The sequence below is a fragment of the Panulirus ornatus genome, chromosome 11, assembly GCF_036320965.1.
Source record: "Panulirus ornatus isolate Po-2019 chromosome 11, ASM3632096v1, whole genome shotgun sequence".
Lineage (NCBI taxonomy): Eukaryota > Metazoa > Arthropoda > Malacostraca > Decapoda > Palinuridae > Panulirus > Panulirus ornatus.
In genome coordinates, this window is record NC_092234.1 from 61,748,599 (window position 1) to 61,775,494 (window position 26,896).

The window sequence follows — 26,896 nt, forward strand, 5'->3', positions numbered from 1 at the left end:
TGGTTGTGGTATATGCCGTCCTGCTGTGGGTCGTAGTAGAACGTCAACAGGAAGAAAAAAGCAAATACAAGCATGTGGTAATACTAGACACTTAACGTAATCATGATCTAGTTTTTGAAGAAGAGAAACAGTTCAGATTTTGCACACCAGGAGCCATCTTAATCTCCGGTACAACGCTACCCACACCACGGGAGTCCTCATGCTCTACAAGCTGCCAAGTGTCCGGCTTGACCTTGGCTTCAACGAGGATCAGAAAATAAAAGAATACATTTACCTTAAAAAAAAAAGATTATTGACTCTTACAAGATGGGCTCCTTAGCCATCCTGAGGTTCAGTGATGTCATCCTCAATGGTCAGAAGAGTTGTGTGGTAACGCACATCTTCAGCTCAAGGGATCTACAGGGTCACACAAAACTTGAGGGCTCAAGATATGATGAGGTACAGAGCAGTTGACTCAGCACCACACGTCATAGATATGATCTGGGAAATTTGCCCTCTCTGAGATGAATGTCGTCTGGAGCTGTTCCACAGCTGCCGACCTTTCGACGGTGAGGGACAAGTGGAGTTCCCAGAAATTCTTTTACTCTCAGGCAGTTTTTACTGGAAGCCATCACTTTATGCTTCAAGGGAGATTAAGCATTCTGATAGTGTAAACCAGGGTTGTAAGGGTACCTCTGTAAACATATATACCTCCTGCTCACGTAAATCATTGTTATGAAGGCATCTCTGTAAATATATTTATCTCCTGATCACGTAAATCATCATTATGAAGGTATCTCTGTAAATCTGTCGTTACTGATCACGTAAACCATTGTCATGAGGGTACCTCTGTAAATAAATCCTTCCTCATCACGTAAATCATTGCCATAAAGGCATCTCTGTAAATATATCCCTCCTGATCACATGAATCACTTGTTATGAAGGCATCTCTGTAAATATATCCCTCCTGATCACATGAATTACTTGTTATGAAGGCATCTCTGTAGATATATCCCTCCTGATTATGTAAGTCATTGTCATGAAGGCACTTCTGTAAATATATCCCTCCTGATCACATATATCATTGATATGAAGGCATCTATGTAAATATATCCTTCCTGATCACATAACTCATTGTTATGAAGGCATCTATGTAAATATATCCCTCCTGATCACATAAATCATTGTTATGAAGGCATCTATGTAAATATATCCCTCCTGATCACATAAATCATTGCTGTGACGTCATTTATGTGTACTGCATAGGTACACAGTCCCATTGTTACCTCTGTTACAAATTTAGACAACATCGATTAAATATTTGTATTTTCAAGATATTGTCATCAGTTTCACAAAGAACATCGTAGATTAGTTCTTTGACAAATCCTGGCAACATGCAGAGCTGTAAAGTAACGGGATGACAAAAATGTCCTATTTGTATTTGTTATGTGACGTGGCCGGTAATTTTACCCTAGCTGCCATCACCAGCAATGCTTGCAATAGAGTAATGGGTTGGTGCTACTGACGTTTGTTATAATACACCTGCCACCACCCATCATGGCTTCCGTCCAACAGGTTTGGGCTTCCTCAAAATTCGCTCACTCTGATAAATGTCATATTTTCATTGCCGCCCAAACACTGTTATGGATGCGCACAGAACAGGGGTGTGTCCTGGCGCTAACGACACTGCTGTCTAACCAGTTTTTCACTGACACATTTTCGGAACAGACTATGGGAGTTGCACAACGCTTCCATCCGCTTTGAAGGCATCAGTGGCTGGCGGCAGCATGCTTGCTTTCCTCACCTTACAGACAACAGACAGCGATCCAGGAGGCTGTTACCCACAGTTCTGTGCATATGTAGTACTGTACTACACTCGGCATAGTTGCAGCAGCTGTGTCCTGTGTAAAGACACCCACCCCAAAACCTTTCACATGGTCTCTTGGGTGCGATCAACTAGAAGAGATGTGGCATCGTACTTGCTCACTGTATACATGGAGGATAGACTCTGTGACCTACATAGCAACAGAATCGGAAGCACGTGTACAGAGGGAATGAACTTGGACTATTTCACCGCCTCTGCTTCCGTCCTAAGTTCACTGCACCTTAGCTGTTTCAGGTGTGTAACCAAATGCACCATACCGTCTGTGTTCCGTGCTGAAATTACGCCAGTTTCAGCCTTACTGCACCCTGAACTGAGGACTGCAGGCGTATCTGCTGCCTTGCTTGGGATATTGTTGTTCCTGTATTCCCTCTGGTCGCCGAGCTCTCCACCGACAACGGCTAACACTTCTTCCGGCACAGATGATAACAGGTCTGCTTTGTTCTGTAACTGAACTGTAAAGTCAGCTTAGCCAACTGGTAGTGGGAGATCCCACCGTCGAAAACACGTCGGTTGAGCTACACTATCTTGATCTAACTCGGACAAGTGGACGCAAGTGTACTCAAGACATTAAACCTCTCGTACTTTCCACTTGCTAAACTCCTGAATTGATGCGAGCCTCCGCCAAGTGTCCATATGGACGTCCGTTTGGTTTCCCCCTCAGAAATTACCTATACCTGTCCATCAGTGACGAGACTAGGAAACCCAGGAATAGTTGATAGCGTTGGACACACAGCGTCATTAATGTGATATTTATCGAGAATAACATTGGAATCTTTTCGTAAAACACCGATTGTTTCAGCAGAGGAAGTTAGTATTGGCATTAGTTCCTGCCGTAGGTAGGTCCACCAGGTCGATTCCTCCGCCAGCAGCGTCTGCAGCACCCAGGCGTTGCTAGTTCCTGCCGTCAGTTTTCATCAGTATTTCCCTCTCCCCGTCTTTGCTCAGTTTTTTGACGTTATACGAGTTCGTAAATGTTGAAGTCTTAATCATTGAGACGGGATCATGGAATTCATTTCTTCTATATTTAATGAAAAAAATTAAGAAAAACATACCATCTACTCCCATGGCATTAATCAGTCTTTCATTAATAAGGCTATCCAACTCTAGTCCAGATCTGCCTTCAGATGGTAATCCAGGATCTCACGTGCAACAACGCGTATTTCTGAGGAAAATATGTTTGCCTGCCTCTCTGTAAGGGAGGATCCCGTCATAAAACATCCATTTACTGACGGACACATCCTTTCTAGCACTGTGGTTGAACACAAGGCGTAATGGAGTCCGTACACTGTCCCTGGCTGAATTATGTGGAAGGTAGTGGCAAACATTAGTAGGGGAGGCAGTGGCTACCCTTTCAAAAAATGAATCCGGTTGCCAGTAGGTTTCGGACGATTTCACTGTAGAAGTATAAGATTTCTCCTTTGGAGTTCAGGCTTATGGTCAAATCTCATAGCTGAGCTAAGGTCAGGTGGGACAATGATTACCTTCCAAAGTAATTTCATCCTTAACTGATTTCCCTCAAGTTAAACATTATCTGTATAAGTCGAGCAGGACAGACTATCTTTAGGTATGGTTTGGTGGCATCTGTGCTAAATGGTCCAGGTCCCAGAGTTTGTGTTCTGATACTTTTACTTTATCTGTCACAAAAGTGGTTTTTGGTAGAGCCAGCTTGGTGCACAGTCTTGCCACTATGGCGGTCAGGATTTCTCCTGGTTCTAAGGGTCTGTCATCCGAGATGTGACCATTGATTGGGCGACCGTCTGAAACTTTTCCATAACCTTATACTGTTCTAAGAAGTTTATGGCTATGGAAAAGTTCGGTGGGGACCCGCAATAAAGTCTCTACAGATTTCTCCACCACCCACAATGTCTCTGCCATCACCTCTGTCCCTGACTCAACTGTTTTTCAACTACTGGGGATCGAAGACTGTAATTGTCCTATAGTCCCCATTGGTCCATGAGCGTCAGTGTCAATAGGTAGACGATCAAGTACGACAGCTGACACCCTCCTCCACCTATTTCCCAGACGCTCCGTGGAGCACACCATCTTGTATTCCTTGTAATCTCGTGTCTGGAAAGCCTGACTACTGCTTTTTCTGTGCCGGCTATTTTCAGCCTCAACGTGTCGATCAGAATTTCGAATACAAAGGTACACTGTAACCCCCAGTCAAAGAAACCTCCTGAAGTTTTTCATTTATTTTCTTTAAGGTCGTAAAGGTGCAAAGCGAATGTCGATAAAGCCACAGATTTGATGATCACCTGTTTTTTAACGGACACAGTAGACTACTGGGTGGTAACCGTTGCTACTTTTAAATCGTTCCCTCCTTTGGGCACTAACTGCATGATGGCTACCTCTGTCACATCTTCGCCACCCCTGGGGTCGTAATCAGTCACTCACGATCGACGTGTTTGGTGTTAGCACGACTGAATCATCGACCTAATTCTCCCAGTCTGTCCTACCTTAATTTTAGGGTAGCAAATTCAGTGCTGCACTTACTGGCGGAATGTTTGCTGTGTCAATAGACGCACGAATGCTTTGGCTTTCAACCTTGTTGTCCCTATTATTACGTGCCTATGGCACTTGTCTGGAGACAATGGAGGATTTAATCAAGGAGGGAATGGTGTTTGTTACGTTTTTCTGTGATCTTGTCTTCTGTGCTGTTCTTCAGCTGCCGGAAGCTTTGAAGTATTAAAAGGATCAAGTTGTAGTTTGTCTCACGATTCATTTCTCTTTCGATATGGAGCGGTGCTGGATGGCATCCTTGTTGTCTTGTTCCACATAACTTATTGAATAAGACTGATTTAATTACATTACATAGATATAAATCTCAATTTGGTTTGGCAATTTACGGAGTACCATGTCTTCCAGATGCCAGTTGGCCCCGTCGACAGTGGCCACATATTCCTTAAGATTTTTTGAATGGACTGTTAGTCACTGCAGTAGGTTACCTCTGACATTGTACATGGCGGGGGCTTCAGCAACAGATAACAAAGGTATACAAACATCCAATGGAGGGCAGCCAAGGAGTCTGTGAGAATTGCTCAGGAAGTTTGGTAATTAGTTATAAGTTCGAGTACTTGTCTCGTGAGACAGGATTGCAAGTAAGCCATCTTGGCTACCTCTTCGAGTCTGGCGGAAGTATCCACCGTTCATTTGAAAGAATCTCTAAATGGAACCCATTCAAGACTTTCGCTCCTGATTTAACGATTCTGGGGTCAGGCGACTTATTCATACTTAGATATGATGCTTAACTACCACCAGTGTTAAGCTGTAATCCTACCATGAAGTTATCTAAAGATTCACGGGTGTCTTTCTCATACCTCAAGTGAGTGTCAGGCCAGGTTGACTTACACTTGTCCATGAGATTAATTCACGAACTGGGCTGACGTGGCTATTATTGACCGTCGCCCTAGCCTTACTCATGATACTCATTAAGTTTTGCGATGGCTGTACTATTTGAGCATTTTGATTTAAGTGACATAAGCATTCATAGGGTGAGCAATACAGCTGGCAAACAGGAGAGGTGTTTAGGTGGAAGGTACGGATATTAAGTGTATCCCGTCTGGGCGGCGCCCCTCTCTGTACGGACGAACGCCTAAATTTATGGCACTAATACCCTTTCCCTTCAGGATTTTGCACATATATTTTTTATTTATGGTACTGGATACCCTTAGGTAAGTTTTTGGCTGAGGGAAATATATTACCTGAAACACAGTGTTATAAACACCAGCAGGAGAATTTAATCCCCTTCCTTCTGGTAAGAGAAGCAATTTTGCCTTCGTCCTTGACCTCTACAAGTGATCGGCGATCTAGACGTTTTCAGACGTAACATATTTTGGGTAACAGCCGTCACAGATATCGTTACCATCTCAGAATAACCTGAAAGACGGACGGTAAACATAGAGTTCGTGATCCTGTGTTAAGTTAGTGGTCCTTTAGGTCACCAATCCGTTCGCCCGTATTAACGTCCAACTCAAACAAAGGATTGGGAAAATAGTCAAGATCTGCGGAGAATATCCTTGAAGTCAGCTTGCAAAGGCACCACCTCTATTTTGAAATTAGACGGAGGGAAAACGAATGATATTAGTTTGAGATATGGGGGGGGGGGAGTTGCTCTTCAGAACCAACAAATTCAACTAGATTAGTGCTTACCCAATCCGAGATGCTGCACAGGTTCAAACCGAGAGAGGAAATATGTTCAGTACGAGAAAGAGAACGAATATATGAAGTAAATTTAACGAGATTAGTGCTTACCCAATCCGAGATGCTGCACAGGTTCAAACCGAGAGAAGAAATATGTTCAGTACGAGAAAGAGAACGAATAGATGAAGCAAGAGAGGAGAGGAAATAAGTTGAATTGTGTAAAGTCGAACCATCAGCATAAGAGTGAATAGGACTATTGTTAGGAGAAAGATCGTTTATAGAAACAAAGAAGAGAGTAGGTGATGGTACAGAACCCAGAGGAACACCATTATTGATAGGTTAGGAGGGGGAGGACGTCCAATCAACGACTGTTGCAATGAAGCAGCCGAATATGAAACTTTGCGTCAGAGAACAGAGAGAAACAGAAAATTAACAAAGGGAGGGAGTATGCCACACCCTTTACGTTTTGGATATGTCGAGGCTACGAAGTGAGTCCCATAGGTGATCGGACAGAGGAGAATGGGATTCTATGTGTCTTAGAAAGTGAGAGTTTAGGAGAGTTTCAATGACTGAAGAGAGCAGAAGTGAGAGCAGTGGGGCGATAGTTAAAGAGATCAGTGAGGTCTTTCATAAGGAAGGGCTGCACCAAGGGGTGCTTCCAGGCGGAGGGAAAAGTCTGGGATTTTAGACAGTGGTGAACCAGGCGATCAAAGATTGGTGCTAGCTTAGATGACCGACCACTCCTTTAGGATTCGAGGAGGTAGGCCATCTGGGCTATACACCATGTCCATTTGGAGATGGAAGACTACTTGGGAGAAGGAAATACGGATGGTATAGATTCACTAGAGGAAAATGACATACCAAAAAGAGGGGCTTTATGGATTGAAGAGTTATATATATATATATATATATATATATATATATATATATATATATATATATATATATATATATAAAAGGATGAATTACATAAGTTATTAATGTTTTTGGTTGAGGAACAGAGAGGTTTGTCAGTAGAAGAACAAACCATTAAGGACACTTTCCATCTATGAAGGTATGCTTGACTTGACATAACAGGACACTGCTGCAGTGATTTCAAGCATAAAGGAAAGTTGAATGAGATGCAGGGGAAGGGGAGGATTTCATGGCCCGGTACGCTCTGTCACGGATGCGACCTCCAGGCATCAGAGCAGGAGCTATCAAACCATGACTGGGAGGAGGAGGAGGAGGAGGGGCTGTTGGAGGAAGGAAAGGAAATTTAATAGATGGGATGTGGGAATCCATCCCACATAAGACAACGTCTGGCATGTATTCATCACAACATTAAGCAATATTTTGTCCCAGGAAAAGTCAGGAAAGACGCAGCGTAGGGACGATCGCTGACCTCTCCCAAGGTTGCCAAAGTTGTCGTTTCGAATAGAGGGTTAGGATATATAGAAGGTGGGCATGAACTACAGAATGAATAACCTGCTCATGAATAATGAGACATCAGTGAAGTTACTAGTTCATCTGTAATAACGAACCTGCGCACTTATAAATCCTGACAGTCACTTATGAAGTCGTACGCCTCTATAAGAAAAGAGACTTCCTTACGAGTGTGGTTTGTAAAGTCCCGAAAAAGTTAATCAGAAAGTAAATGGATGATTTTTAATGAAGGAAAAATTACCCTAAGTGAGAGACAATGCTGTTTTAGGGAAAGGAACGCCTTACACATCTATAAAAAGCGAGTAGATTGTATGTTTCTTTACCGCATAAGAAACTGGCTCATTAAGAAACTGGATCACCGGGCAGGAATACGGGGGAGATTCCTCCGATGGATAGATCATCTTAGTGGAAAGGAACAATGGACACATATCAGAGGAGCTTTCCCCCTGATGGGTGGAGGTCATCAGTCGAGTGACCAAAGGTAGTGTTTTGGGACCGTCACTCTTCCTTATCTATGTGAACGACTTGCTAGAAGGCGTGAACTCCTGCTTGATTAAGTCTGCAGTTGATGCAATGGTCACGAGAGAAACGAAAAGTGGACAGGATTGCATGTACTTACAAGGGGACTTAGACAGACTCTAAAGTTAGTCTGATACATGGGTGATGAAATTTCACTCCACCGAATGTCAATTCATGAGGATGGGTTAAAGTGAAAGAAGGCCTTAGTGCCTCAATATGATTAGTACAAGTAAGTAGGCTTCAGGAGTCAGGCTTAGAAGGTGACATCGTCCCTAACCTGTCGCCAGAGTCCCACATTAAGAGAGCGGTAAAGACAAACTGTGTGTTGGCAAATACAGAATAGCTTTCAAGTATATGCAAAAGGAAATATTCAGCAAGCTGTTCATATCCTGCATAAGGACAAAACTAAAATATGCATCTCACGTTTAGTCACTTTAGTCACCGAAAACCTATAAAAACACAAAGAATTATTTGCAAAGGTTCAAAAGGTGACAGCAAATATGGTGACTGAATGAAGAGCGCAGAGTTACAGGGGAAGGCTACAAGCCTTAAATTTGCCCATCATGAAAGCGAAAAGAGTGAGCGGTGACCTAAACACATCTTTCAAGTTTTTCAAACTTGACTGATGGTGTGGACAGTAAACAGTTTTTCGAATGATGTGTAAGGACAACCAGATGATATAACATGAAAATAAGCGAAAAGCTTGTTAAATAAAGAAGATATAAGACTTTACATTTATAGTATATGAATGGTGGATGAACGAAATAAGACTTATATAGGCAGATACCGTACACGAATAAAAGAAGCTGTATGATATGAATGTAAAACTCTCCCCGTACAATACAAATTGGTAATTTCACAAATGATCACCAAAATATTCATCAAATCATTGCAGGAAGGGAGGCAGCCTGGTGAATGCAAGCTGGCTAACATGACACCATTATCCAAAAAAGTAGACAGGAAATGTACTTTGCACTACCACCCTACTAACCTCACTTGGATTCTAGGTTGAGAGACAAAATCATTAAATTCCTCGATGAAAAGAATTGACAACCGACTATCAACATGGTTTCCGGAATAGAAAATTATGATTAATGAACCCGATTTTCTTTGAGTCATAAATATATGACAAATGGGATTACAATATACGTTCTGATGTTATGCACTCGGACTGATATAAAGCCTTCGATCAAAGTAAAGGTACCAACACAGGAGATCCAATCCGCACGTGAATAGCGGATCGGCTTGCTGAACGGAGCCAGAGAAAGGTATTACATACAGAAGCATCCGACTGCCTTCACGGGCCTGCTAGAGAGCATACAGTTGTCAGTCCTTCAGTGATGTTTAATGCAATCACTCGTATCATCAGCACGAGTACTGAGGTGGGAAATGTTCCTCATGTATGAAATTATTCCACCGCCACCAGCACATGAGAAGGACAACAAAGAGCGCTTTAACGACCGTGCTAAGGTATGTGATCAACCATGACAACACAACCCCTGATGACGTTACCTCTGTTATCCATGGAGGTTATCCACTCCACACAGACGAGTGGTCCAGACCAGTAACAGACCAAGATATGTGTGAGTGCGTGTGCGTTTCGATATAATAGAGCTCCAGAATTTCGCAAAATACACACACACACACACACACACGTATTAGTCGAACCCGATCTGACCTCAGCCCCACTACACCTGGACAATAATGGTCCCGCTTGGCCCAACTTAATATATCTAGTGATGGACTCTCTATATTCCTATTTCGTTTAATATTGTTCTTCTGTGTTTCCACAACTGTAAGTCTTTCTCTATTTCTTGTTTCCATATTTTGGATTTGGACTGTAACTCATACTACCCATCATGATATTGCTACTTTGTATTGCTTTTAGAGTTTTCCCTTACTTCTTATGTGCTATGTACTGTAGTTTTTTCCGAGTATGTTTCTAATATACATTTTGTTTGCGTTTTACGTTCCATATTCAAGTTTTGTGAGGCAGTTTTTCTCTCCTTTTTTGTAGATTCCAGATGTGAAGGCGAAAGCTTGACTGAAATAATATGGATAATTTTGGACAACTTATGTTTGAGCATCCATCTAATGGTAGAATAATAATGAAAAAAAAAATAGAGAGAACATAAGAAAGAAGGTTACAAACTCTAAATATAATGTATTCAATTCTGTGTGCATTAGAGAAAACCTGCTCCCAGCTTATGATAATATATATATATATATATATATATATATATATATATATATATATATATATATATATATATATATATATATTAGTATAAGCCATTTCTTTCGTCTGTTTCCTTGCGCTACCTCGCAAACGCGGGAGACAGCGACAAAGTATAAAAAAAAAAAAAAAAAAAAAAAAATAAGCTGTGCGTGTGTGTGTGTGTGTGTGTGTGTGTGTGTGTGTGTGTGTGTGTGACAAAGTTCATGAAGTAACAGCAGTACTGTAAATTATCCAGAGGTCCCTGACTGAGGTCAAAGTTGAACACTTTCGCCCTATCTACCCAAATATTGTTCTTACATTCCAAACATATCTCTCCGGAGGACATTGTTATATTCCGATATAATCGTCACAAGCGGCGACTTGGCGAAGCAAGCTGTAGGTGGCAACCGTGAGTGTGTATCAGTTAGTTGACCGTGGTAGTGGGCGGGGAACGGAGACAAGAGGTGCTTCTGTACTGTCAGCTCCAGCACGCACCTACACTTCTGCTCTACTGCCTTCGCATATAATTCTAATAACCGTGAATTATTCTTTGATAAATGAGTGATCACATTTATTCTCTTTATTCATTGTATAATCATATCTTTCCACACCGACTGATATCAGTGATAAGAAACTGGAAACGATAAGAGATGCAACAGAGATGTGGTTAATTATCCCAGCATCAATAGATCTGCCCGGGAGCAACCTGTCCTCACGATGGCACGTTGTGTCCGTCTCTCCGTTCCTGAGGAAGACCATCCATCACAGCTCTGTACCGTCGCTGGTGGACCGAAAGCATGATGGTCCTGCGGATAAGACCGCGAATTCCAACCCACCTGAAGCGACGTGTTATCACACAACCTTGGAACATCTTCCGGCGGGAGAACACCAGCAACAAGACAGACGTACTGAGCAAGGTCATGGTCACCGCTTTTAAACGGACGAGGAACGTCGTGGCCTTATGGGAGGTGCGGGCACAGTACTTGTCATGGGAGCCAGAGCGGACAAGACTAATGAGAGAGAGAGAGAGAGAGAGAGAGAGAGAGAGAGAGAGAGAGAGAGAGAGAGAGAGAGAGAGAGAGAGAGAGAGAGAGAGAGAGAGAGAGAGACGCCGTAATGATCAAGCAAAAGCAATACGATCACTGGACCAGATGATCCTCTGGTGACAACAGCGAAGATGGTGGATGTGACCTTGTCCTCGTCCTGTACCCGGCGGTAACTCGATAATGCAGGAAACGGCGAACAAGTACGAAAGAAAAAAGAGTTTATATATTACGTAAAATACTTCATCGCCTTGTCCTGTTTTAGCGAGGTAGTGTCAGAGTCCGATTTCTCTCGCAGCCTTTCTCTAGCTGTTAAGAATCCTAGCTAAACAGACAACACAGGCAACCTTTACTTAAGAAATTCAACTGCAGTACCATTCATTCCAGTCGCCTTGCCATATTTCATGTTATGCAAGGCTTTCACCACTTCTTTCTTCACCAAACCAACCCCAACCCAAACACCCTGCATCTGCCACCTTATCATGAAACGCATTCTACAACCCTTCAAAATACTCATTACATCTCATTTCATCACTACCTTTTACCACTTCGCCGTTTACCCCCTTCGTGATGCTTCCATTTTTTCGTCCCTTCGGACACTATTTACCTCCTTTCAAAACATTCTATTCTCCCTATCAGCCCTTGCACCTTCCTCTAGACCTCCTGCCGTTTTCTCTTGCACATCTCACAATCATTTGAACTCCTTCCCAGTAAGGTTCTTCCATCACCTCTCTTTTTACTTTCACTAGCAACTTCTTACGTCATCCCACCACTCACTGCCCTTTTTGACGTACCTACCTCCTATGTGCATGCTAACACTTCCCTCGCACATGCTAGCACGGATTTCCTAAATATTTCACATTCCTCACCCACTCCCTTAGCTTCGTTTATATTTGCCTTTTGCCATTATGTACCAAATTTCTCCTGTTATTTATTCACACATGTCTCTTTTCTAAGTTCACTTACTTTCACTACCCTTTTTTCACTCATAGCATTACCTCTTTTCCATGAACCTCCATAAATCTTCACCCTCGCCTCCACCAGGTAATGATTAGACAGCTCACTCTTCCTCTCTTTCACACACTCCCACATCTCTGGCTTCAGCAGTAATGCTACCCCTTCCTTAGCTTTTGCCCGTATACCAACCCATGATTATACCACTAGAATATTCCCAAAACATTCTTCACCTCTATCCCTTTGAGCTTTGTTTCACTTGGAGCCAGAACAACCAGTTTTCTTTCCTCAAACATAATACCTGTCTCTCCTCTCTTCTCATCTTGGTGACATCCACACACATTTAAAACCACAGCCTGAGCCTTCGAGGAGGATAATCACTCCTTGCTTGGCTTCTGGTCCATCACTTAAAAACTAAAATTTGATTATATATATATATATATATATATATATATATATATATATATTATATATACATACATACATATATATATTCGACATTTCCCGCATTAGAGAGGTGGCGTTAAGGACTTAGCCTTACAGGGAACATCCTCACTTGGCCCCTTCTCTGTTCCTTCTTCTGGAAGATTTTCTGGAAGAGAGGAGGATTTCTAGCCCTCCAGCTCCCTCCTCTTTTAGTCGCCTCCTACCATTCCCTAGCATGGCTCCATCCTCTCATGACATATTAAACAAAATAGTTCAGGCGGCCTCTCAAGCGTTATGTGATTACTATTCGTCATAACCGTCTTTGTATAATGGGGAGAGAATTTTACACTCGAAATTTCCCGTTTTGTGTGTGTGTGTGTGTGTGTGTGTGTGTGTGTGTGTGTGTGTGTGTGTGTGTGTGTGTCAGACGAAATCTTCAACTCCATCTGGTAACGCTGTATTCAAGCAACGCCATACATCTAACTAGGGTATGAAATGGAATTTCTTTTGCAAATGTTATCAATGTATGGACACTTGAACAACCCTAGTGTAGCATGAACAAGATAACTACCTTTTTTGATCCCACGACTTTAAATAAATCGGTAGTGGGGGGGAGGGGGGGTTATGAACATCAGGAAAAATGTTGGGCAAGGTAATGCAAACGTATGTATAGCATGTCTATTAATCAACGAAACCTAAGAAAACTTCATCCAACTTCTCTTGACATTTGACAACCTGAGAAAACTTCATCCAACTTCTCTTGACATTTGACATTAATTTTTTTCTGCTAACTGAAAACTACGTGATTGTTATGCTCCCTTGTTTACATCCAGTTGCCGGGCGGCTGTGTTCGTTAAAAAGGAGCTGTTTGCATGAACTTGCTTCACTACATTGTGTCATCATAATTCCAAAATGCCAACAACAAAAATCAAATAATGAGAATTTCTTCGTGAGGTTTGAGAGAACACACACACACACACACACACACACACACACACACACACACACACATAAAAACCACATGCTTTGACAAGTGGCGGGACGCAGTAAACGAGAATAATGTGTCGCAATCTGTCTGTTCAACGACAGTTCTTTGCATTTCCTGTTAAACAGATGAATGTAGCTGCTATAACTACTGCTCATTATAGAACACAGGCTATCCTTTACTACTGTTGTGTGTGATTCTACGTGATGACCAAATTATATAGCTAGTGTCCGTCTTTGCACATAGGATTTCCTTTTACTATTGCCATGTGCAGTTTACATGGTGACAGAATTGGTTTGTAGGCTAGCTCTCCTTGTAGAATATTGGGCTATGTTAAGTTGTCGTCATGTGCCACACGTCTTTGAAGAATAAACTGAATTGTGGTGACGTGCTTACATCAGTGCCAGGCTTCTCTATACTGGAGAGCAACGTGAAAATCTAAAGCTTACTGTAAACGTCTTCATATTTGGGGGAAATCATATAACTGTATGAGGGTAGTCGTTACGTTATTAGATTCACTGCGCTGTGTCAATCATTTAGAACATGCTTGGGAGGTTGAGTTGAATCTTAATACTTAAGTACGTCGTCAGGTTGAATATTATCATTTTTCATCAATGATTATTTATTCATTGCCGTTGTGTATGATCCTTTGTCGATGAATTCAGAAACATCAGAACCTCCCAATGTCGAAATGAATACTGAACCGTGTGGTTATGCCATCAAGCCGCAATTCACGAAGGTGTGATGGCATTTCCTCCCGCATTTACGGGGAAGTCGCTGTTCGATGCTTTTAGCGCCAAAATTGATGTATCACCATGTTGTAATGACGATGTATTTCCGCTTTCTTTGAAATAGGAATACGGTGGTACTTATCAATCCATGCAATGGGATTAGTTGCTGTGATTTGCAACTGTTTTAATATTTCGTCATTAACTTCACATTATCGAAGTATATGTGGAGAGGAAGTGACGTCATTGAGGGACGCTCGGTTAAAAGCACCGGAGGCGTCACTTTTGTGTGAGAGCTTTGAGTGTGTAGACAGAGGCACGAGGTGCAACTCAAGTTCTGCCTAGGGTCAAAACTGTGGTGTGCGTACGTCAGGGCGAGACGTGGGGGTTCAAGTCGAAGCTCTTGGTGTGTACCTTCTAATGCAGGCAGCCAGGATTCGATCGAAGAGCGTACGTATATCACAGGATTCAATCCAAAACATCTTCGTAAACCTAGAGTAGGCTACTTCGAAGGTATCAACGAGGTGTTCCTCGCGGTAAGTTGGGTAGAGCCTGGTGTCTTGATTTTAGATTACCAGCCACTGAGTGTGAGCTGATGATAGTCATGCAGTCGTAAGGTTTGGTCGAGATCCAGATATTTCAAGTCTCTGATCTCTCCTCTGTGGAATCATGTGTGACTCTGGGTCGCCATGATGAAGGGGAACAACAAGAAATTACAACTAAATGTAATTTAATTTCTTTTAATATTTTTTTTGTAGCTGTTCAGCACTTCCTTTGTTATACAGTCGACATCTTCGTTAGTTTGTTCAGCAAACATCGACATCGTTAGTTTCAGTATAGTTTGTTCAGCAAACCAAAAATTGCTTACAAAGCCAACTCCAGCAGAGTAAATTGTACCCAGAGTTAACACCACCCACGTTATCAATGTGTATCTCGCGGACTTTGCAAGAAAGTGGTGGTATCCTGTGGGTGTGACGTGTTGGACATGCTACGCTTTAGTGGGGAACGACGCAGTTGCACAGTTGGACCTAAAGCGAGGTAAATAATTCACCACGGTTGGTATATTTTGGCCATGACTTTGAATCATTCGGTAAATTTCGGCTCATAAGGAATAAGTGAGGTTTTCATAGGTTCTGATGCTTTATATTTTACTATTTTCCCTCAAGTTTTACAACTAATTTTACGGTCAATAAACCAACATCTTCCCTGGTCTTCAAAGCCCTCCCCATTGTGTACCGAATTAAAATAATGATAAAAAAAAGATTCATAGTTACGCTCCTCAGCAATTTTCTAGTTTCCATACAATGTACTCCTAACACAAAAGAAAAATATTTCACGACTCGGGCCAGGTAAACTATTGCTAACCCTAAATCTTTGCCAGACCGAATTCTGGTGAGATTTGTTATTTGCTGAATGCAATTTCAACACAAAGAAGAATATAAATGATAACGTTGAAAGTATAGACACCTAACCTATCAAAATGCATGGAGACCTGGTGTATCCAAACATAAATTTGGTTGAGTTCAGTTATCTTGCAGTAATTTAGGTATAACTGCTATGTCTTGATACAGATTAACATGAAGATAGATCAGGTGTGGATCAGGTGTTTGCTTTGAAGAATGTATGTGAGAAATACTTAGAAAAGCAAATGGATTTGTATGTAGCATTCATGGATCTGGAGAAGGCATATGATAGAGTTGATAGAGATGCTCTGTGGAAGGTATTAAGAATATATGGTGTGGGAGGAAAGTTGTTAAAAGCAGTGAAAAGTTTTTATCGAGGATGTAAGGCATGTGTACGTGTAGGAAGAGAGGAAAGTGATGGGTTCTCAGTGAATGTAGGTTTGCGGCAGGGGTGTGTGATGTCTCCATGGTTGTTTAATTTGTTTATGGATGGGGTTGTTAGGGAGGTAAATGCAAGAGTTTTGGAAAGAGGGGCAAGTATGAAGTCTGTTGGGGATGAGAGAGCTTGGGAAGTGAGTCAGTTGTTGTTCGCTGATGATACAGCGCTGGTGGCTGATTCATGTGAGAAACTGCAGAAGCTGGTGACTGAGTTTGGTAAAGTGTGTGGAAGAAGAAAGTTAAGAGTAAATGTGAATAAGAGCAAGGTTATTAGGTACAGTAGGGTTGAGGGTCAAGTCAATTGGGAGGTGAGTTTGAATGGAGAAAAACTGGAGGAAGTGAAGTGTTTTAGATATCTGGGAGTGGATCTAGCAGCGGATGGAACCATGGAAGCGGAAGTGGATCATAGGGTGGGGGAGGGGGCGAAAACTCTGGGGGCCTTGAAGAATGTGTGGAAGTCGAGAACATTATCTCGGAAAGCAAAAATGGGTATGTTTGAAGGAATAGTGGTTCCAACAATGTTGTATGGTTGCGAGGCGTGGGCTATGGATAGAGTTGTGCGCAGGAGGATGGATGTGCTGGAAATGAGATGTCTGAGGACAATGTGTGGTGTGAGGTGGTTTGATCGAGTGAGTAACGTAAGGGTAAGAGAGATGTGTGGAAATAAAAAGAGCGTGGTTGAGAGAGCAGAAGAGGGTGTTTTGAAGTGGTTTGGGCACATGGAGAGGATGAGTGAGGAAAGATTGACCAAGAGGATATATGTGTCGGAGGTGGAGGGAGCAAGGAGAAGAGGGAGACCAAATTGGAGGTGGAAAGATGGAGTGAAAAAGATTTTGTGTGATCGGGGCCTGAACATGCAGGAGGGTGAAAGGAGGGCAAGGAATAGAGTGAATTGGAGCGATGTGGTATACCGGGGTTGACGTGCTGTCAGTGGATTGAATCAAGGCATGTGAAGCGTCTGGGGTAAACCATGGAAAGCTGTGTAGGTATGTATATTTGCGTGTGTGGACGTATGTATATACATGTGTATGGGGGGGGGGGGGTTGGGCCATTTCTTTCGTCTGTTTCCTTGCGCTACCTCGCAAACGCGGGAGACAGCGACAAAGTATAAAAAAAAAAAAAAAAAAATATCAATTAATCTCAGGGAGGGGGGAAAAAACCTGGTTGGCTATTCCGTGACTTAAACGTTATCATAATCTCCAAAAACCGGAAGAGGAGGTTGTCAAAAGAAGATTACTCCATGGGCTTAGATTGAGGTGTCTGAATGTAAGTGGATGTAACCAGGATGAGGAGGGTAGAGAAAGGCGCTGGGTCTGATGAAGGGAACCTAGATGTTCTTTCTGGTTCTGAGTGAAGCTACAGTTGTAGGACATGAGGGCAGATTGGTATGGAAATATTTTAGGGACAGAGACGAGGGTTAGAGTGAGTTCTAGATTGATGTGGGTGATAACGAAAACAGACAGTGAAATCTGGGTGACTGTTAGCAATTATGTCCCTGGCTATAAGGGGACTAGAAAAAGAGTTGTTGAGGGAGTGTTTTTGATGCAAAGGATGGATCCTGGTGCTAGGGGATTTGAATGCACTACTGGATGCTGTGGTACATGATGGTATTACTGGGAGTTAACTGATAAAGGATTAACTGATTGGTTGTTGCTTTGTGTACTGAAAATGGAATACTAATTTGGAAAAATCGGATTAAATACAAAAAGATCGAGTGGATGAGAAGGGCTTGGGGATACTAGACATTGTTCAAGAAGGTCGTTAGATGGGATGTTTGAGTATTTCTTGGTAGAGCCGCGGGTGAAAGTTTGCTGTGGTTTTAGGAAAAGAGGCAATTATGTGCATGTGAAAGAAGTGGTGAAAGTGAATGAGCTTGGAATGTGTGCAGAGATATTATGGATGATTGAGTGAAGAGTGACATGCGGTAAAAGTGCATGAAACAAGGGGAGTGGACATGGAGTGCAGGGTATTCAGGGAAGCAGTGTTGAGATAAATGGGTGAAGTGTTTCGTATGTGGAAGGTGGTATGAGTGCGTATGAGAAAGGGGGTAATATGAGTTGGGATGAGATAGTTAAATTGCTAGGGAAGGAGGAACGAGTGATGTATTGATTGTATCTAAAGCGAGGGTGTAAGAGTGATTTAATAATGTAAAATACAGGAGCAGCAGGACAAAAGAGGGGTACGGGAGCTAAGAAAGATAGAAAATGAGAAGAGGGGGTGAGTGGATATCAACGAACTTTAGGGGGAAGAAGAAAATTGTTTGGTAATAGGTTAATTGTGTGTGAACAAGAAGGAAACATGGGAAAGTGGTAATAGGCAAAGAAGAGAAAAATGGAGAATGTTTTGAAAGACTGGCGAATGTTGTAGATGATGAGGTGATCAATGTGGTGTTCTTAGGGCCTGGGAGGTATGTGGAGCAAGATAGTCCTGGTGAATAATTTGGTGAAAAGAGATGAGGTAGTGAAAGCCTTGCGTAAGCTGTGATGTTGCAAAGTGGCAGGTATGGATGGGATCTCAGTTGGACTCTTCAAGGAAGGGGATAAAGATGTTATTCATAGGTTGATCAGGCTTTTTTCAACGTTTGCATGACCAGTGTAAGGTGCCTAAGAACTAGCAGAATACTCGTATAAGTGCCCTTATATAAATACATGAGAAACAAAAGTGAATGCTTAAATCACTGAGGTATAGGTCTGCTGAGTATACTTCGGTATACACAACAAGCTTGTGCATGGAGACTGGAGAAAGACAATTACAACACAGCCATGGGCAGGGGCGTCACGTAACACAAATACATGGACGACGTAATAGTAAGGAGACTAACATGAGCAGTAAACCGAGAATGTTGAACAATGTAAACAGAGTAATACAGTCTACAGTAGAAGAGGAGACCATCGGTTACTTGATGCTTTTAGATACGTTAATATGGAAGTTTGACAGGGATGTAAAGTTCTCAGTGCATCGTAAGCCCATCAGTAGGAATGATTTTATTAATTATATTTCGGCCCATAACGAAAGAACGAAGTCAGGGATTGATCACCTGACTCTTTTTGAGGCAACTGGAATATGCAGCAGTGATGGGTTTCTGGAGGATGAGAAGACATATCGTTGAAGCTTGGGGAACTGCAGCGCAAGAGCAAGGTGTGGCAGTAAGCGTAGTCTGACTGACAGCTGGCCTAGGTGTACTGAAGTGGCCTGGACTGATGGAGAAGAATAATAAGATCAAAGTGTCAGAAGTGTAACGGGACATGAAGTAGGCGCAGACTTAGGAGACGGAAGGATGGGATGAAGGAGGCTTTGGGGCATCTGACTGAGAAATGCTTTTTGGTGATGAGGTGCTTGGCAGTGTGGGCAAATGTATGTTGATGGTCGTTCAAGGTTGGGATTAATGTCACCGGCTGGTAGTACTAGCTAGAGAATGATGGGGCGGGACGTCACACTCAAGTTGGGATTATGAGAAGTTGTTCTGATTTGAGCCGTATAATGAAGTGCCAAGGGATATCTCTCAGCTGCGCTCCGCGTGAGTACGGGGGAGTGTGGAGGCCGCTTTGGGACGGGAAGGGCGGTCGCAGCATGAGGTCTTTGTTGGTAGCTAAAAATTGAGGATAAACGCCGCTACTCTTCTTGGCTTCTTGGCCATCCCGGCAGCCGAACGTCTTGATCTCAGTGAGGCTAGTTAAAGGCAGGTCCATATATATATATATATATATATATATATATATATATATATATATATATATATATATATATATATATATATAAAGGGGCTGGGGGTTATCAGTTAGTGCAAACCCCGGATAACGAGGTACCTTTAATTCCAATATCTATTCCAGCACCATTTCTGTGACAATTAGACAATAGCACCTTCATTAACAACGCCGTATACAATGAGTATTATTAATACCACCCTACAATCACTATGAGTCAGACAGCAGTGTAGGGCAGCCCTAAAATAAACAACTCCATAGGGACTAGGCTCGACCTCGTTGCTCTTATTTACAGCCCCTATTTCTTACACAGATTTCTATTCCTTACTTACAACTAGGCTCGACCGCGTTGCTGTCATTTACAGTTCCTATTTCTTACATATATTGCTATTTCTTAGTTATAACTAGGCTCGACCTCGTTGCTCTCATTTACAGCTATTTCCTAAATAGATTTCTATTCTTTACTTATAACTAGGCTCCACCTCGTTGCTCTCATTTAGTTCCTATTTCTTACGTTGATTTCTATTCCTTATTTTAACTAGGCTCGACCTCGTTGCTCTCATTTACAGTCCCTGTTTCTTAAATATACTTCTATTCCTTACTTATAAGACATGATCTCCCTTAATATGTGGGTTTTACATACACTTCAGTGTCATTAAATGTATCAGTTATCTCATACCACTTGACGTAACTCTCGTCACGTTCCTCACTCTGGCCCGTTACAAATTTGTACAATCCCTTGATTCTTATTATAAATATTACTGTCTATCGCTTAGACTGCTCTATGCAATCTTTTGTAAATTCACAATACACATCTTAGCCTAAGAGGACTCAAATATGCCTGAACATACCTATAAAGGTAGCGTGAATCGTCCTTCCTTCTCTCACTCATCCTGCTTTGTGTACCAACTTCTCCCGGGCGACGCCAAGCATCAACAACATGAGAGCATCGTAATGCGTTCCTCCACAATTGTTCTCCCCGAGGGTTCTTTTCACAATATTTACTTTACAGTTGCATTTCTTTATATATGTATATATATATATATATATATATATATATATATATATATATATATATATATATATATATATATATATATATATACACACTGCAACTAACCTGGGCGGTTAGTCTGTGGTACGACAGTGTCGCTGAGCGTCCGGAGACAGACACAGGTAAACAAACAGAATGACTCATTTAGTCACACTTACACAAAGGTAAACATACAAGTGAGCGCAGAGTCGAGCAAAGTCGATAGTAGAGGAAGTCACAAATATAGGCTACGGTTGGCATTGTAATGATGGTTCGTGGGGACTTCCGGCCGTAACAAAGGACCCACCAGTACACAACAAAAATGTTGTGCCGTGGGAAAGGTTCACCTGCAAGCGGCCCCGACTACCTGTTGACACGAAAGGGGACATTATAGAGAGGCTACAGGTGACGTCGTCCCGTCCAGCCTCCGTCATGCTGGAACAACAAGCACTGTTAGACTTCAGCTGAGTGGTTGTTGACTGTACCACGTCGAGGATCAAAGGGAAACTTTGGCAGTGTGGAATGCTCTTGCTATCGTTGAACAGATGATGCAAACGTAAAACATCATTACTGTAGACATCCAGATTGAGTAACGGTAATGGGAGTCGAAAAAAGCATGAAGAACATAGCGCTGGACTCCAATGTGTGAGTCGAGGTTTTATTCTTTTTAAAGTAATTTTCATCCCTAGGCTTAATTTTGAGATGCCTTAAATGTACCACAGACGCCTGCAGTGCATAGATGCAAGTGAATTATAAGACAAAATGTACACATAAGAGGTTGTAGATAGCCACTTTTTTGTTACGTGAAAGCCAGTCATGACCACATTTTGGATGTCATGAAAGAAGACTCAAGCTAAATAAGCAGCAGATACAAAACATTTTTGGTACCCCATGAACCTTTTCTTTCTAACCCAACCACATACGATTTGGATGTAAACTGGCAATTGTTACTAAATTTCATATCAAAATTATAAGGACTTGGACGGAAAACAAGAATAGCAGCACAATCTACATAGATCAGTCAGCAAATATCCAGCATTTTCAGACAACGCTTGCAGTTGTTTCACCGAGTCATTTTTGTACCAGCCTATCGAAAATTGGCGATGCGGTAGCTTCGACCCCCTACTCTTTGCGCTGCCAGCCCATTAGAAATGAAAGAAGAATAAAGTTCCTTAAAGCGAATTTATGTATTCGTTCGTATGTCCTATGAAAATATAGGAAATTAGATAGATAATATTATCTCAAGTTGGTCAGCCATCACTGGCGGACCATTATTGTGTATGTCTGCTGGATCATCTATATGTTCGTGTGAGGAATGAAGGACAGTTGTATGGTGATTAACCTCCGTCATTCCCCAAGGGGGATGTTAAACTATCCCTCTTTGCTGGTGATTTAGCTGCCTATTGTCCATCATAAGATCACCGATTGGGTAGATAAATCTGGCTTTAATCTCTCTGAACCAAAAACTATAACAATACATTATACAAGATCAACTAATCAACTGTTCCACATTTATAATTGCATGGTATTCGCATTTCATTTGAAGAGAAGGCAGAACTTTTGGGAGTAAATTTTGAAAGACTATTGAACTAGGCCGCTCATATGTAAAACCTTAAAAGCAAAGCGACAAAGTAGCTGAAGGTTTGAAAGCAACATCCCACTACACCTTGGGAACAGATAGGAAGACCCTGTTGAGATTATATGATTCACTGTGTAGCTGTAAACTGGACTATGGCTGCTAGGTACATTCGTCGGCCACTGACATCCTGAAAATGGTTGACGTTGTCCTCAAACTAGGCATTAGAGTATGCACATGGGCGTTTAGATCTGAAGTTGAAAGTCTGTATGCATATATTGGTGAGCTCTTTATGAGTTTAAAATGTAAATAACATGGTTTAACGTATCTCCTCAGGTTTGAACGTACACCATTTGACCCTCAATATATTTTTGCTGCGAAAAGGACTGAGATATTTGATAACATCCAGAGTCCTCTAAACCTTTTAAAGTAGAAATACCAAAAAATGCCATTAATGAGGGTATTTTGGACTGAAACTCCCTTCAAGACGTACGTTTTCCTTGGCTCCATTCGTAGAGGGTCCCTGAAGATTAAAGCAACCAAAAGCGACATTACGTCTGTAATGACAAAAAGCAATTTCCCTCAGTATGATAGTCTAAGTGAAAACAGAATGATATTATTTACTGTTGGCTAAAATGCAACTCCACAGGCTTTGCTCTAGTTACTGAAGAGGAATCTCTTAGCAAAACTACCAAAAGAATCTTCCATATTTGTTGCAGAATTGTACGGTCTTCAGGCTGAACTGAAATTAATCTAACGGTCGTCTTTAACCTGATTTATCATCTACTCCGATTCCTGGGTTCATTCCAAGCTTTATCACGCTATATTCCAGTGTATCCCAACGTTCAAAAAGTCGAATATTGGATTGTAAGAATCCACTCAAAGCACGAGAGTGTATAATTTTGCTAGTGTCAGCGGTAATGAAATAGCAGATACCGAGGCTAAAACAGCTATCTTTAGCTTTACCAACTCATATTAAGATCACATATGGTACCTTACAATGATTTTATGAGCAGAATAGATAATCCTATGTTAATAAGAAGCTAGCTGGGACTTAAAAACTCAAGAGAATAGCTACAGAGGAGGAGAGATGTTGAAGTATGGCATTCCTTCTTCAGTGCGAATCTCCATTTTAAGACAGTTCTATGTCCACTGAGGATTGGCCGTGCCATTTTGAGCCATGGTCATTTACCTGAGAGGAGACCTGCCCAAGTGTATGGCACCTACAGTTGCGATATTACAGTGGAACATGTTGCAACGGAATGCTGAGAATATAGGAACCTCACATATGAATTGTATATTAACATAAGTAGTAAAAGTATTGGCGAGTTTTTAGACGATGATATTAATTTAGATATACTGAGGTATTCTTATCAAGGAAAACAAGATACCTAATTCACAATGAATAATGTGAAGTTATTAGATATCCTTTGACAGAAGCCAAAATATAAAATTCTATTTCCATGGTGGTGAGATTTTAGATATTTTTTTCAAACCGAAAATAGCTGAATAATTATTAGGTTTTAGAGCTTTCCGAAGTTCACAAAGTCAGTCAACCTACAAATGATCCTTCTCTTTGGCCTGAACAACAACAAAAAAAAGAACGATGTCAGAAGCTTATTGTTTGAAGATAGACTGAAACAACATAAAATCAAAGTTCTTGGTAGATCACAACAGAAGACGGTGCTGTTGTGTCGTCGTGCAACCAGAGGCTGTCAGACTTGGAGGCTATTACTCGGCGCTGGCTAATGTACTTTTTCTGTAGATTGTTCTATTACCCTGAGATGGCTTGTTCCCTCGGACCTGATGGATCAGGAAATTGGAGAAAATTCGTCTTTTGATTGTCTCATCATGGGGCGTCGAAAGACCACAGAAGTAGCACTGAGGTCTTATCAAGCTGCAGATAAGGCACAGTAGATACCAGACCACTAACGAAGTGGAGTGATAATCAGTCAATCAATCAATGTTATCATATCTCTTTCTAAGTGGCAGGAAATAGCTATGATCATGCGTTGTTAAGCAAAAATCAAAATGACTTCCCTCGTCTCAGTCGTAAAAAGTATAAGACGGGAACGTGGGTTGGTACAGCTATTTGCTAAGTCTGATTCAGTCAAGCAAGAACATTATAGGTACCTAGATAGTGATGAGGTCAAATCATCATTAACATGCTTTTAAAATGATCTCATTTTGATAGAGAGAGTTGCAAGAATATTCATTATGGGATAAGTCAGAGCAGCTACTACTGTTTAGTGATCATGGACTGTTTCCTGATTCCGTTCACTAGAAATAGATGCCACTATTTCCAGTGTTACACAAGATACACAAGATAAATGTTGCTGAAAATTTAACATTTGCCCCAGTCGAAAAATTAAGCGGAATGTCTCAAATTTGTGGTTCTGAAGCGCTGGGCAAATACGCCTTAGAAATCAGTAATATGATAAGGTAAGACAGTGAAGACGCTGTTGAGTATTTAGAAAGATTGTATTCAGACTTGGATACTGAAAGTAAACTCACGGGCTGCCTTTGTTCCTGGACCATGTCGCAACTGATGCCTTTTCCAAGCAAAAACTCAAATAGGGAGGGCTTCTCGCAACACAGTTTCTTTCTTCTGTCTGTTTCAGTAAGCGTATCTGTTTAGCGTTAAAAAAACGAAGATTAATGGCTGATCTTTGTTTTGTAACGCTAAACAAATATATTGCGTATCAGACTTGTCTGTAAAACAGATAGGAAAAACAGGTTAGGAAGCTAATACCGAAGTCGTTTTCACTTGGATGTATGCTGCAGGGACGGAACTGGGTGACAAAACATTTGATTTTCTCAAGGGCAGGAAAGCTGAGTCTCTCGGTCATTATCTAAGAAATGACTGATTATCGTTTTTATCCTGTTCTGACGTAACATTATACTGCTTAGTAAAACTGCCAGCAAGGTCTTGCAGAACACTGTCACTTATTTCTAAGTTGCGTTCGAACTGATGGAGTAGACTCGTCCGTGGCTGAGGAGCTATGAAGGTTCTGGCTTCGAAGGCGCTTTGGTTGGTGCTCCCAGATGTGGCACAGGTCAATCCAACGCGTCATTAGAGGGAAGAAGCACCTTGGTTATGATGGCATTGGTGATCTCAAGGAAGATATTCAAATCTGCTTCTTTACCGCTGTGGCCGAGGTTACCATTGTATGGTTAGAGGAAAGCTATGAACAACTGATGTTTAGCATCGTTTCTTATGTAAACCGATTGAAACTGACGATATCGTGAAACAGTACAAAAATCCCGACATGAATAAGAGAGATAAAACAAGTAGTCGTGGAAATCTGTGTTGGGTTTATGAAAGATTCTTTGGCTTTTATCAGTTTTCGCATACCAGTTTGTGTCTTATTACTGCATTCCCTCTGGAGATTGTCATGTTGATCAAAAGTTCTCAGACGCCACCAGCGTTGTCCCCTTTTCCTACTTTTCTCTTTGGCACAGCTGACCTGTCACTGAGATCCAAGTCCTCTGTCAGCGCCTCACCTCGAGCTTGCTGGAGGCTCCTTGGCTGGTGTATGTCTCTGAACTGCTGGTACCAGCTTGTTCACACACAGGCGACGACCAAGTGGTGACCACACACACACACACACACACACACACACACACACACACACACACACACACACACACACACACACACTAACCCACCTCGTACTGCTACAACTGACCAGCTAAACATAAGACATCCTAACAGAATTCCAGAAAGGGAATATACAAATAAATCACAGGTAAATACATACACAAAAACATTTCATCACAAACAGACTTGGCAAACGTGCGGAGAAGGAAAGCCTTACTCGGGTAATGTTGAAGCACACGCTGGGTACGTCAGGCCTCCAGGCAGGCCAGCCAGGGAATACCCTCACAAGTGAAGAAAGTCGTCACAGAAGCGGCGAAGGTGCTTGATCGACGAGCCCCAAAATACTAAAAACGATTTTCCCGCCAGGTGGCAGGAATCGTCAAGATCCCCCACTTTCTTTATAACATCTTGAGCAACATCAACTTCGGAGTTTCCGTAACTTTTCGAATTTTGTTGGTGATTGATGTTACTGTAGTAGCACCGGGAGGCGTAGCTCCTCTAGACTAAAGTTAGTCAAAACTCATCTAGACTCCAGTATGTCGCAAGCTAGATTGAACTCTCAGGTCCTGTCGTCAACTGGAAATAACATTTCCCAGCATATGGATGACTCTGTCACGGTTCATGAGCCTGGCCTTACAAAATCACGGAAAATTCATTGGCTAAACTCAAAAAGTTGTCCGACTTTCTTTCGTCTTTCTGATATCTTTTCAGACCCCTACATGTCGCATTATTCTAAAGTTAATTTACCAAGTATTTCATTTAGTAGTTTGCCTCTGCGAAACGACAGAGCATCTTCTTGACCGAAAGTTTCAAATCATCATTTTTCAAGTCTCCATATT

General features: G+C 41.7%; 1 protein-coding gene across 2 annotated transcripts in view; it reads left to right on the plus strand.

The window, feature by feature from the left end:
* The window catches only part of LOC139751598 (uncharacterized), an 83,692-nt gene that overhangs the window by 24,342 nt on the left and 32,454 nt on the right, over positions 1–26,896 (plus strand). The window contains exon 1 of one of the 2 annotated variants that reach the window (XM_071667199.1): positions 14,620–14,752. The exons of the other annotated variant lie outside the window; for it this stretch is intronic. The gene's annotated coding sequence lies outside the window, so the exon portion shown is untranslated. Of the gene's footprint in view, positions 1–14,619; positions 14,753–26,896 lie in introns of those variants that run through there. 2 annotated transcript variants of the gene reach the window in all.